The 15,036-nt window shown below is 32.5% G+C and overlaps 1 protein-coding gene across 2 annotated transcripts in view; it reads right to left on the bottom strand.

Moving 5' to 3' along the window:
• SOX5 (SRY-box transcription factor 5) overlaps positions 1-15,036 on the bottom strand; it is a 660,043-nt gene that overhangs the window by 594,547 nt on the left and 50,460 nt on the right. For both annotated transcript variants that reach the window (XM_016119244.2, XM_016119245.2), the window contains one exon: positions 7,053-7,119. The gene's annotated coding sequence lies outside the window, so the exon portion shown is untranslated. The remainder of the gene's footprint in view (positions 1-7,052; positions 7,120-15,036) is intronic.

The following is a 15,036-nucleotide window of genomic DNA, read 5'->3' as shown; positions in this document are numbered from 1 at the left end:
CTTGTTACATTTCCATAAATCTGTCCAAGAATACAACACTGTTCACCAAAAAAAAAAAAAAAAAAAAGTAACATAAACTGTAAAACACATGCACATGATACCTGGATCCAATTTGTCCTCATTTTGTATATAAGTAAAAATAAAGTGATGCTTTAACTCTTAGAAATGACAATATCCCATTATTTAGATAAGTGCCACCAAATCATTATTGAAATTCTGATAGCATTTGCCTTACTGGTAAAAGAAAATTACCTGTAATGCATAGTTTAAATAATTACTTTTAAACAAAAGCTTCTTTTCTGCATTGCTTATTTATCTTTTGAGACCAACTCAGCAGGGCTATGTATTTTATTAAAATTGCCTTCAGACTGCTAATGGCAGGGCGTCTGTTAGCACAGGAAAAGTGATGGCAGTTTGACTCCTATTCCTAATATTGGGAGTTAGTCCAGACACTTAAGAGCCAGAACTCTGCTGTGCATTTGACTATGTTATCAACACTTTACTTGCTAATGATACTAGTGACAGCATTTCAATATGATGGGTCAGACTTAAATAGGGAAGCTTATAATTGTGCTTACAGAACCAAAGAAACTCTCCCCCAGCCCACCCTCCCCCACCAAAATCTCTTTTATCGGAAGATCAGCTGGTGTTGAGCTTCATAACTGGGAATTATTTGGTAAGCTTCTGCTCAATACATATTTTTCCTTCTCCTCTTCCCACCTTTAAAGGGAAGCCTCTATCAGCACCTGATATCTACCCGTTCAGAAAATGACAACTGAAAGCCTTCCTGTGGAGCAACTGTGTGCCAACTACCCAGCAGAAGGTCACACTGATGACTTCCCTGTGGCTTTTATTTTCCCCAGGGAAATCCACAGCCAGGACTGACTGCTTGCCAAATATGCTGAGTGCCACAAACCAGCAGCGCTAAGAACCCCCCATCCTTCTTGATGGGAAGCAGTAAGCAACTGTGCTGAACACCTGTGTCAGCTCCTGTTCCTGGGGACACACCAGGCAAGCACTCATTCAGCATTCAGGGGTGGGGCTCCCTTCTTCTAACTGGCACTTTTGTCCAAAAACTTCTCAGTTGTCATAAGATAATAGTTATGGTTGTCAGATCGCAATCACATTAGCGTGTTTAACTACTGTTAAAGAGGACAACTTAAGTAATTCAGGAGTTAAATATTTTACTATAAATGTCTAAAGTCAATTGGCATAATGAACATATTTCCTATTATCGTACAAGTGAAGACAACATTCTCCATCGATTTCTTTTATAGCGACCCCAAACAACCTGAGGAAGAGGAGACTTAGTCTGAGGTGTGGACAACATGATTTCATAGGTAGAAAATATCTGAATCAGTCTTTTTCCTATAACTAACTAAGAATAATAAACCAACCTGAACCAGTGAAAATTCTACTCAAGAATGCGATGGAGAAAAAGGCAGGCAATATAATTAAAGGAGTGAACAAATAAATGGACACCTAAACAATTTTTAATACTTCAAAAAAAGTCCCATAATTCAGAAATGATTATATTCTAGTGGGCCAATAAGGCCTGCATTTAGTGTCTTCTCTTTGCAGACTACCCACACAGGACCTGTGTGGGATTTAAAATAAATAAATGAATGAATAACTAAACTGAAGCCTACTTCAGTACAACACAGTTTGTCAAGCAGCAGAACTACAATTCAAACATTAGTTTCTTTTATTTTGACTGGTCTATTTGGCCTTCTTTAGAATTCCACATGGCCTTCAGACTCTTAGCCTTTTGGGGGTATTCCCTCATCCTGAATTACCTTTCTTCCACCAAGGAGGCAATTCTTCCTATCAAGTTTAAATTTATGTAGCTTCATTTTCACACCTGCAAGGTTCTAGAATCTCTGCTGGCATACTTCTTCTATATAGCAATGCTGATATCTCCATTGTAAAAACTCTCAAAACAATTAATATCCCTTCACAAATAAAAAATAAGTAAATAAATAAAAACAAACAACACTTTTTAAAATTTCCTATATCCATGAATTGGATGCACTTTATTTCAGTACTCAAGGTGAAAATTCATCCCTTATTGCTCTAAGAAGTCAAGCCCTGTTGATTCCATCTTTGCATTTCTGCTTATATCTATCTGTCCTCAGGTGTTACCACCTTGGTCTTGACTTTCTGGATCTTTTGCCTGATAGTTGCATTAGTAGCCTTTCTTTCCCTTGTATCCTCTCCCCTTTCAACTTGACCTCATACTGGTGCCATATTAATGAATAAATCTAAGGCACAGACTTAATCATTCCCTCTAAACAAACAAAAAAAAATTTTAATGGCTTCCCAAGTTCTGTTGAATTAAATCAGATCACTACCATTAAATTCAAAGTCCTCTTCACAGAGTTGTAATTATAAAGTCTTTTTATGTTGTAAAGAGTGTAACATATCTTTATATTCACTATTCCCCTTTTGTGTACTTCTTGCTGCATCCAAAGTAACCCAAGCCCAAGCAGATACTTAAGACACCAGGACATGAAATATATACTAGGCAACCCCCTATCCCCAGTGCTGACATCTCTGCTAGGAAAATTATATGCATCCTCTAAGACCCAGCTAAAATACCATGTTGTATGACACTTTCTATTTTTTCTATGTCCTCACAGAATGCCACATTGTAGTTCTTTTAGAACCTATTTCATATTATAATATTTGGTTTTGGATCTTCAAACTAAATTCATTTAGCATATGCTATAAGCAAAGCACTTTGAAAGATGTATTCGGGATATTGGAAAGAACAAGACAGATTCATTCCCAGCAAAAACCAAAGAGAAGAAAGTCTTTTAAAAAGAGGGGTGAGGTGGGGTGGGGTAGAAATTGGAGAGTCATTAATTCAGTTGAATAACTCAAGAGCCAAATAAGATAAGTTCTAAAAAATACCATTTAGATTTAGTATGATGAGACAACTGATGACTTGGGATGATAGAAGCGGTACAGGACTGAGAAGTGAGAGGAAAGAAAGAAAATGGAAACAGTAAATTAAAACTTAAAGAACTACATGTGAAAAGAGTGGTAGCTGGAGAATGGAATAGCATCAAAGAGAGGTTTTATTATTTATTTATTTTAAAATGGGAAATCTTAGTATGTTTAAATAGTAAAGGTTCCAGTAAAGAAGCTGAAGATACTGAAGTGAAGAATCAATGTTTCTGAAACTGCCAAAGGAAATGTGGTTTAAGCATAGGAAGAGGGATAGGACTTTCTAGGAGAAGGAGAACCTCCTTTACTCTGTGTGGCAGAAATAAATATGAATCATCCCAGATTCAAGGTCATTTTTAGATGTGTATGTTAAGTTGAGGTAGGTGTGCCCACTTCTTCAAAAAATAATGTCAAAGAATAATTTCCTTATTTTCTGTTTAATTGTAAAATTTATTCTTATGACCAAAAAAAGAATTTAGAATAATCATGAATTTCAGAAAAATTATATTAAATGCTCATAAATGAATAGATTTTTATATATTTGTTTTGAAACAAATACATATAAATTTGTTGTATGAATATTCTGATAACCAAATAATGAAAATCTAAGCTTACATAATTATAGTATTAAAAGCATTTTCATGTGTTGATTTAAGTTTCAGAAAATTTTGGTAAAATGAGTTATTTGGCAATTGGAAACTACTGCCACGAGACTGCTAGTAGAAGGTAACTCCATCCCCTAAATTTTCATGTTTTCATCACTTTGATTCTTTAACATGATAGTAATGATTAATTTTAGAAACAACCCTTACTTTAAAATATCAGCAATATCTTCTCTAATCTGATATTTTTTTCTGAAAATAAATATAGACATTTCTCTCTGTTATTTCTTTGAAATAACATCCCTTATTTTCTCATTTATATTAAAAATGGTCACTTCTAGTGTAGGTGACTCTTAACCTAAAATGTGCACACAGGCTTAACAAATGTAAAGGAACTGCAAAGATAATAATAACTGTTTCTCCTTATGAGAGAAGCAGTGTTGGTTAATTGGGCAGGCAAACACAGGTCATCATCAAAACATGGTCATCGAAGCATACAAGTAATCAAGCTGGTAAGTTTCAGAGCTGGTTCCAGAATCCACAACAACTTAGTAGAAATTAGAGGACATTTTTTCAACTACCTCTTGTTTCTCCTAGTAAATATTCTTATGCGTCATGTGATAATTGTAATAAAACCACAACGAAATTTCAAATATCTTTCCTGGCTAACAGAAGATAAAATTCATAACTTATATATAGACTTATACAAGGCTATGTAATTTCAGTTGACACTATGAATGATAAACAAATGGGAAATTCAGCTATGCAAAGTAACTAATCAAATATACACAATTTTTAAATATCACGTCATTGTCATTAATGTCTCTATTATAAAACAATAAGTTACTATACAAAGTCCAAGAACACGATTCAAACTTAAAAAATTTTTGCAATTTAAGGACATAAAAAAGAAGAACGATACCTGTACTGAACTAATGAAAGTATTAGTTCCTTGAACACAATCATCAGTCAGTATCCTGATCAAATAGTGTTAGCGTTATCCCGATCATTGTTAATTTAAGTTTATTTTTATTCATAATTTATATAGAGAGTGAAACCTTTAAAATTCTTTACATAACCTATAAATCCAAGTGATCCTTAAAACGTGTGAGCCGTATTATGCCCCTCACTGGCTAAAATCCTTTTAATGATTCCCATCTAATTCAGTATAATAGTCAAGGTCCTTCCATGGTCTACCAGGTTCTATATGATAGGTACATATCATCCTTCCCATTCTCATCTCTTACTTGTCTGCTCTTTACTCTCCTCTTGCCACACTGCCCTTCTTGACACTCATTTAATATGTCAGACACACCTCTTATACTTCTTGCCACTTAATGTATCTTTCTTCACTCATATCTAAATGGTTCCATCTCTCACTCCATTCAGGTCTGTCCTCCATTCTCTCCTTATCAGAAAGGTCTTCCCTAGATACAGTATCTGATATAGTTTCCTGCTTTTCTCTGTTTACTGTTTTATTTTCTTCTCAGTACTTATCCGCATAAGCATATATATCAGAATTTTCAATTTATGTTTTCCTCCACCAGAAAGCAAGCACAAGGAGAATAAGAGTAAACAAATAGATGGATAAATAATCATCTTTTCATTTTATCTAGCTGAACAGCAGAGAAACAACAGTAAAAAATAAAACCTTAAAATTCTTGATTTCTTTGAATATCAGTAAAATCCAAAGTGGAATATTAGTATCAATTTGTATTTTTATCAAATTATAAATTGGTGAAGATGGTAAATAACATGGTATTTTTCATATGTGTGTACAATGTTTTGTGCAAAATTATTTGTATTCTTTAATCTGGAAGGAAGCATAACATAGCAGGCCTATGTCATGTCCAGAAACAAAGATTTACTTCTGTTACTAATATTTCATGTAACACTGGGTAGCAATTTGGGTTTGTAAAATAGGTAGATTGGATTGTGAATCTTTCTCTCTCTCAAGACCAGAGATCTATGACATGTTTGTCTCTTCCTTCTTGATTTTGCTTCCAAACATTCAAAACCCAAACAACAACTGTATTCAATTCAAGGTTCATATTTATAGAGCAGCTGCATATAAAAAAAAAAAAAAAAAAAAAAAAAAAAAAACACCACTTTGGGCTTCAATTTGTTTCTTTTTAATATTTAGTTCAAAGATATTTGTAATCCGAAAATTGTGGGGTATTTACTATCAGAAACTCTTTCTAAAAGTATCACTCAAGAGTGGTTCTCAACTCTGTAAAAATCAGTGTAGACATACTTATGAACCTAATTACTTGGGCATATAATTTTAAATATGGCTTTGCTTAAGGACCCTTACCATATTTATCTAAAAGCAGAGATTTGAGCATATGCACTGCATCAAGATCTACCTGAAATTATTTTCCTTTAAGATGATGGATAGTTTTCTCTCAATATATACAACAGTAATAATCTGCCTAGTCCCTAATGCTGATGTTCAGAAATCACTAAATCCCTGAAGCATCCAGGGAGAGCTTTAAGCTTAGCTCCTTTCTGAATAAGCCATTTTACTTGGAGAGATGTGATCAGACTAAAGGACAAAGGCATTTATATCTCTGTGTGATGAAAACTAAAAAACCCACTGGCAATTGCTTGATAGGAGACTTGGATGTGGAGGAGCTAAGTCAAACTCCGGAAGAACTGTGGAAGTGGTAGCACTGGAGGGATAACAGAGAAGGAAAGAATGCTCAAGCTTCTATCAATAACTAAGCAATAGTAATGAGAGCTGTGATCACTGTTTAAGACAACCGGGAGATTTTCTGAGACAGGAGATGAACACGAAGCCATCAATCACTCATGGCGACACCCAGGGGCAATGGGGACTGCAAACACCAGCATGGTTCCAGCTTACTGAGGGGTATGATTAACATTAAACCTTCCACAATGGCTGACAAATACTCATAGCAGACCCTTTGACTTTTGAGATCTTTCTATTTACATAGAAATTATCTACTTTAATTAACTTTCATTTTACACAAAGTAGTCAACATTCAATACTTAAAATTCATATTAGCAAACAGATTGATTCTGAAGAGTGTCAAAAGCTCTTAGAGGTGTACACAAGCCCAGGCAATACAGTAGAGAAAGAAAACTTGACTCACAAGCCAAGTGTTCTCCTACTACAACTACATAATTAATAACATTTTAGATGTTTTAAAGTTTTGATTTGTAAAAGTTATCAAAAATCCTTCATTTCAAAACAGTGTATATACCATAAAGAATAATAGAAATCAGGGTACTATCTCTATATCTTATTAAAAAATTTCTTCTAGTCTTGAAACTTTCTTTAAATTATTTTTTCATCTTCAAATCCTACAAAGAGGACACTGAAATGCTGAATTTTTTTTTATATATAAAGGTGTTAGTCATGATTTGTAAAACTGAGAACATACTAAGCACATACAAGAAATAAGTGGCAAGAGATTTAATAATTTCAGAATTAATGGCAAAAGAATGATCAGCAAATAATAATGAAAATTTCCTGACCTGTTCAGTCTCCAAGTCCAATCTCTCCCACTCCTGATGTCCTTGATATTATCTATATCTTGCAATGCTACAAGAAAAAGAAAAGGAAATAAAAGTTTTTAGCTAGAAATCAAAGTAATTCCAAAATAATGGAAAAATTAAACAACATAGAGTTAAACAAGATTCCTACTATAAAACTGTGGGAAAAAATTAAGCAGTTTCATTGTAATAATGTTTTTCTAGACCAGATTCATAACCACACAACAATGTCAGACTCATAGGACTGTGCCAGTTAATGGTCAATGAATGAATAATAAATGAACAACTGAAAAACAAATGGTTATCAATGACATTCAAGATATAATGACAGTTTAAATGTTAAAATATGAGCTAGTTATTTTAGAATCATATCAATTATATCACTTTAAAAAGTCTTTATATTGATTAATTCAGTCATATAAGCACATGTATGTATATGTAGCCCTGGACCTAGTTTTATTGAGAGAAACAATTTTACCAACTTTATAGTCCATGATGATTAACTTAGAATATATTTATAATGCAACATTACTTACAGCTACAGTACTTTATGAAAAACATGCTGATGGGCACTTAAGTTTAAGACTAGCACCTATCGAAGCACAATGGTACATTATACTAGGATAATAAGCTACATAAGAATACAAGGCTTACAAACTCATTGGATAATTTCTAGGTTAAAAACAACAAAAAACAGCAAAATAGAAACAGAAACATCCTATTTACACATAGTCACTTCATCAGAGCTGGACTCCAGTGTCATAAAGACCAGGGTTTAATCATTGATCTCATAACAGAAGAGCTATATGTCTTTAGAAATGTATCTAACATCTTAAAGGCTTGTTTTCCTGATCTGTAAATGGATCGAAGGCTTTTCATGAATCTAAAAATCAAAAAAAATTGTTAATACATAAAACTATTTCAGAATGATTTTGTTATTTACTTGTGTATGTAGAATAATTTTTATAAGAGAAATTTTATTGGCTATTTTCAAATTTTTACGCTTTGGCTCCCCCAAATAATTAAGTTCTATAGTTTCAAAATGTGTAAACATTTATTAATGATCTTTGTGATCTTGCAACACAATTATTAAAGTTATATAAATATAAATTATTTAACTTATCTGCCATAGGATGGGAGAGTTACCTGTATCATCATAAATCAGATTTATTGTCAGTACTTTAAATAAGACTTCAAAATGATCATTTTAGGATAGTGTAATTTCACATCTGGGACATTGGTCTGACATACTAGAGACAGAGATTAGAGATGACCTAAGACCAGGCTACCTGTATAACTTTTGATTATTAGTTTATATAAGACTTCATTTTGAAAGGCCTCCATAATTTGGGGTGGTTTCTAGAGTATCTAATTCTTTTAAAACATATAAAATAGTAAAAGGAATTAAACACCAAGACCAAGTGAGATTTATCCAAAGAATGCAAAGTTGGTTTAACATTTAAAAATCAGATAATGTAACATACCATACTTATAAAAGACAAAACCATATAATAATCTCAATAGATGCTGGAAAGCATTTGACAGAAGTCCTCAACCTAATAAAAACTATCTACCAAAAAAAAAATAAATAAATAAAAATAAAAACATAAAAACTGTCTCCTGCTAAGGTTCCGGTACACATGCAAGTAAAACGAGGCCTCGTGCTTTTTTGCTGTCTGATTGTGGCAGCCAAGATCTAATAGGGGAATACAGTGGAGGAACGTGGAGTTTGCACATCTCAGAAATTACCTTGTAAACAGCTGAAGAGCATGTTTTACTCCAAAGAAAACTCTAAAATACAAGTTTACAAGAGAAGTATTCGGGGGGCGGGGGAGGAACACAAAAAACTATCATACTTAATGGTGAAAAACTGCTTTCTCCCTATGATCAGGAATAAGATAAGGATATCTGCTCATACCATTCCGACTTAATACTGTACTAGAGATTATAGCCAGGTTCATCAGGAAAGAAAAAGAAATAAAATATAACCAGACTGAAAAGAGAGAAGTAAAATAATTCCTATTTCTACACATTTAAAAAAAAATCCTAAAGAATTCACCAAAAAAATAAGAACTAATGAACAAGTTCACTAAGTTTGCAGGATACTTGATCAATACATACATAAAAAAAAAAAAACTCAATTAAATTTCTGTATACTAGCAATAAACATTCTACAAATTGCCTTAAGAAAACAATTCTATTTATAATATCATGGAAAAGAATAAAATACTTAAGTATAAATTCAATAATAGAGGTGGAAGACTTCTGCATTAAAAACTAAAATACCATTGAAGTAAATGAAAGAATATCTACAAAGATGGGTTCTGAAATAAGATAAGTGTTTTTGGAGACCTTAACTTTTAACTTGTGAGATCTAATGCTAACTCCAGAGAGTGTCAGATTGAATTGAATGGTAGGACATTCACTTGATTTCAGAGAATTAGTATTGGAACATAATGGTTTTTTTCAATAAATGGTGCTGGGACAACTGGATATCCACATGCAAAAGAATGGAATTGAACCCTTACCTCAATACCACACAAAAAATTAAGTAAAAATGGATCACATAACTAACTGTAAGAACTAAAACTATAAAACTCTAAGAAGAAGGCATAAATGTTCATAACCTTGAGTTTGGCAATGGTATTTCAGATATAACACTAGCAGATAAGTAAAAAAGAAAAAATAGCTAAATTGAACAACATCAAAATACAAAACGTTTGTGCTTCAAAGTATACCGTCACATAAGTGAAAAGACAACCTACAGAATGAGAGAAAATTTTCGGAAGTCATGCATCTGATAAGGGACTTATATACAGAATATATAAAGAACTCTTACAACTTTATAACAAAATGTCAAACAGCCCAATTTAAAAATGGGCAGAGAATCTGAATAGACACTTCAACAGAAGAATATATAAATGACCAATCAGCACAGGAAAAATGTTCAACATTATTAGTCATTAGGCAAAGGCAAGCTGAAACCACAATGATTTCCTACTTCACATCCACTAGGATAGCTATTTTAAAAAGATAGATAATAATGAGTGCTGGTGAGGATCTAGAGAAATTAAAACTCTCATACATCACTAATAGGAGTGTGAAGCTCTGCAGGTGCTTTGAAAAACAGCTTGGCAATTCCTAAAAGGTTACATATAGAGTTACCATATTAGCCAGCAATTCTACCCTTATGTATATACACAAGAGAAATTAAACATATGTCCATACAAAAACTTGTACATGAATGTTCATAGAAGCATTATTTATAATAGCCAAAATAAAGTAGCAATTTAAATGTCCATCAATGGATGAATGGATAAACAAAATTAGGTATAGCCATACAATGGAATATTACTCAGCCATAAAAAGAAATAAAATACATGTTACGATATGGATGAGCTTTGAAGACATTATACCAAACAAAAGCCAGTAACAAAAGACCATACATTATATGATTCCATTTATAAGAAATGTCCAGAATAGGTAAATCTATAGAGACATAAGATTAGTGGTTACACAGAGTTACAGGGAAAGGAGACTTGGGGCCATTTGGAGAGTGACTGTTAAAAAGGATGGAATTTCTTTTTGTTAAATGAAATTGTTCTAAAATTAAGTTGTGATAATATTGAGTAATTCCTTCAATTTATTAAAAACATTGAATTTCACACTTTAAATGAGTAGATTGTACAGAATATGAATTTTAACTCACTAAAGCAGGTTTTAAAAATTACATGGTATAAAACAAAAATACATTAACACAATCGTATTCCCATTTTTAAAAGAAAAAGTACTCACATTTGTCATGAAAACTCTAACCATGTTAAGATAATAGAAAAAAAATTATGTTTTGATAGATTATTCCTTGATAGATAACATTAATAGCATGCTAAGATTAAATATCAATAATAAAATAATAGAAAAATGTTCTACTTTTAAACTAGTCTTCAGAGATTAGTCTTTCAACAGAGCTCATGCATTATAATACAATCCAAGTATAGCTGTCATTTTATCAGTGCCGGTAATGTAAAAAATTGTTTTAATTCGAAGTATGATAATAGTTCAGAATATAATTGTTAAAAATGAGAAATCATGTAGATACTTTAGTGATTTTAAAATTCTCTGTTTAAGAATGGTTTTTCTAAAAGAAACTGAGCTGCCAAACAAAACTAGATGAGTATGTGAAGACATATATATTTTAAAAGTAACAAATTTCAGTGATAAAATTGAAGTTTCCCAATTTTATTTTATCTTCAATTTTAATATAAATTCATTTAAAGAAATACTCAGAGGCTGCATTACCAATTTTATGATAATGAGATATATGAAAGATAGCCTGCCAAATTCCAGTTATACAACCTAGGGTGCTTAACCTCTTTGTTTATTTAATCCATGTTTGCCTATTCGAGTATATTTTCTATTTTTGAAATTCAAATAAGGAGTTTCCATTCTCTTCTCCACAGAGTGTCTGCAGGTAAATTGCACAAGTTGGGGGTTTGTTGAATAGCAACCACCTATTCATTTTTCTATTTATTTACTCAACAGAAAGTTACTAAGCGCTCACCATAAGATATTGTCTATGTAGTAAGGTAAAATTGAGAAATAAAAAGAAAACATGTTTTGGGATTACCTGGAATTCAGTGTGAGTTTAGGCCTCAAATAATGGTTAGTAAAACCTTTCTGAAACTCAGTTTCCTCATATTTAAAGTGAAGATTAAATGAACTAATGTACTTACAGAATCCAATAATAAATATTAATTTCTCTTCTTTTTGACTTACTTTAAAAGCTAAGAAGATTAATCAGATACAGATTTTGCACTTAGGAATTAACAATATAGCAGATATTATAATGTATTTAAATAAATTAAATAAGATGAAAAATTATAAAGTGGAAATTTCCAGTGATAATACAAAAAGTGAGATTATCCATCTCAGATACATATAACACGGTATCATTATCACTAAATAGACATGGTACTTATATAGTTGATTAGTAAGCTAATTAAATAATTGTCCAGAGAAAACATAGAAGATCAATAATCTTAATTTGTTCCCAGTAAATGCTGAGTAATTGTAAGTAAAGTTTAACCTTATGGAAGAGATGTTTAACTATTGGGTATCGTTCCTTAAGATAAATACGAAAGACTACATTTCCTATACTGAATATTTGTTAATTCTTGCTATCCCAGTTTCAGCACTTATACGTGACCACTGAAAAGTTACTTAATATCTTGATTGCTCCATTTCCTCATCATTACATGGGAATTATAATGATGCATGCCTTATAGAATGGTTAATGGAATTAAATGAGTTAATTGCTGTCATGGGTAATCGAGTACCAGTGAGTAACATCATAAATAACTGTTAGATCATCTTCTTACTCATTATAATCTTTTCAAGCCATTGCAAGAATATGTACAGGTATTTTAATTAAATTTAAATTACCATTCCATAGGAAGGTGAAATGTCATAAGGGAAGATTTTTGTATGTATATTGAAAAAACTAGGGGCCTTCTCTTTTATATCACCCACAATGGCCAGCAGAATAAATTTCTATGACTGGCCATAGAATGAAGAAGAGTTCTCCCTAAGGAAAGGGTGTGTACATGTTCATGGAGTGGAAGGTTTTCTTTCTAGAAGAAGGGTAGTAGTAAGGAACGCTGGAAGACAAAACAACAGTTGTATAACCATATCTACTATGTAAAAAGGAATAGCCTTTATTTCCTGTAATTCAGGTATTCTAATTCAACTGAACTCAGAAGATGTAAAACAAATAGGCAATTAACAGAAATTTAAAACTCTTCATCTAAAAAGTCCTTACACTTGAGCCTAGAAGGAGACTCTTTTCCCTCGTCTTTTGCATCTAATTGGCCATTGAATCATGCTTTTCCCACCTTTTAATTATCTATAAAATCTCTCCCTTCCTCTCCATTTCCATAGCTATTGCCCTTCCTACACCTTTGTGCTTCTTACCTTGACTACAATGATACCTTCCTTAACTGCTCTCCTTGCTCCAGTCGGAAACCCTATACGTGAGACAACTTGAGCACATTCTGTCATTTTTCTCTGCATATTCTTCCTTCAAGACTCAACCCAATTATTCTACCTTCTCAGTGAAGTCTTTCTTGACTCTCCTAGGGATAATGAAGAACTTCTCATTTCACAAGACCTACAAGTGGAAGGTTAGCATGCATATGGAAGTACCCAGTTACGAGTTATGACAAATTACCACAAGTTATTATTATAATATTCCATGCTGAAAAGGTATGGTAAAGTGCAGCCTGTCGTATGGGCTAATGAAAGCTGAAAGTGATTCAAATTTTTTTTTGTAGAAAAATTGGATCACATATACCAGCCATATTAAACATGTCCATATGTAACTTCATTTCTGAGACTATATCCCTGAGGAAATAATTCTAAAAGGAAGAACAATTTATGTCCAAATAAATTCATCTAAGAATTACTGATAGTATAAAAAAAGGAATAAGTCCAAATGGCTAACAATACAGCATTGGTTAAGTAAACTACAGATCATTTCCCTACTAATCTGCTGAGGAAAATGAGTCAGTAATTAGCAGAGCCCAGACCCAAATAACATTCCTGTAACTTCAGTGCCCAAAAGTTCCTAAACACTGATTTTGTTCCAAAATATTAATATTCTAAAATATTAATTATGGTAATTAGGCAGAGGATCCATAGTTTATATAACCAATGATATACACATATTTATATATATACACACACACACACGGTATAAAAATGACTCAAAGGAAAAATGCCAAAACATTACACTGCCACTTTCGGAGTTATAGAAATCTACTTTATTCTTGTTTCATCTACATTTTCTAAATATTTCTCCAGTAAATTATATAACTTTCACATGAATAAAAATGCAATTAAATAGAATAACAAAATTTTCATACAAATTGTGTATTGCTATTTAAGTGGGGGGAGGGCTTTATAAAAATTCTGAGTCGGTACCTAGTGCTCTCACAGTAACCCCTTCTTCCTCCTTAGTACATAGATGCCCACTGGGCACCATCCAGGTCAGTTTTCGGTGTAGCAGCTAAAAGCATTTAAAAAATATGTATTGCCTTATTTAATTGTGCATTAAAAATCATTTTTATGGATCAGACACTTTACACTAATTCTTCACTTCACAACCACCCTCTGAAGTATACATTATTAATATTTAACAAATGAAGTTACTGAGTTGAACTTTTTTTCCCATGGCCACATGGGCAACATGTGGTAGAGCTGAGATTTGAATCCAAGACTTCTGACTTGAAAAAGCCGTTTTCTTACCAATGGACCACGTAAACCTCTTCAAAATACATCTATGTTATCAATTTCCCATTTTTTTTAAGTGTTGGCTAATGTATCAAATAAAGTAATTGTTACTAATATGAAAATGAGCTAGTCAGGGTACAGCGGTGGGGGTCGGGGGAACACAAGAATTGGAGGCCTCCCCCAAGACCTGTCATTACCCCCTTTTTTCTTTTATTTCCTGCATAGCGTCTACCACCTCTAAAACTAGTTTGTTTTATGACCTTGCCTATTTTGTCCACTGCTTTACCTCGAGCACTGAGAAGAGTGCCTGACTTAGACTGGATTTTAATAAGTAATTAGCAGATGAACGAAATACATTCAGGAAATGTGTAAATTCTTCTCTTTGCTACGTATCTCTTGACAAATCTGCTAGCCTCTCAGCTTTTAAACACCCATTTCTTTAGTGCAATATTGACTAATGAGTTTAACTTCATTCATTCAAAAACTATTGAGCACATACTATATGTCAGATACTGTTCTAAGCAATGTAATAATAGCAGAGAACAAAACAGACAAAAAAATCTCTCATTAATCTTATATTCTGATGAATGAAGAAAGACAATAATCTAACAATATGTTAGATGGTGATGACTATTTTGGAGACAAAATAGCTTGTGGATTGGAATCTGAGAGGAGGAAC

Source organism: Rousettus aegyptiacus, unplaced genomic scaffold (genome assembly GCF_014176215.1).
Source record: "Rousettus aegyptiacus isolate mRouAeg1 unplaced genomic scaffold, mRouAeg1.p scaffold_m13_p_2, whole genome shotgun sequence".
NCBI classification, from domain to species: domain Eukaryota; kingdom Metazoa; phylum Chordata; class Mammalia; order Chiroptera; family Pteropodidae; genus Rousettus; species Rousettus aegyptiacus.
This window is presented reverse-complemented; position numbering and strand designations above follow the sequence as displayed.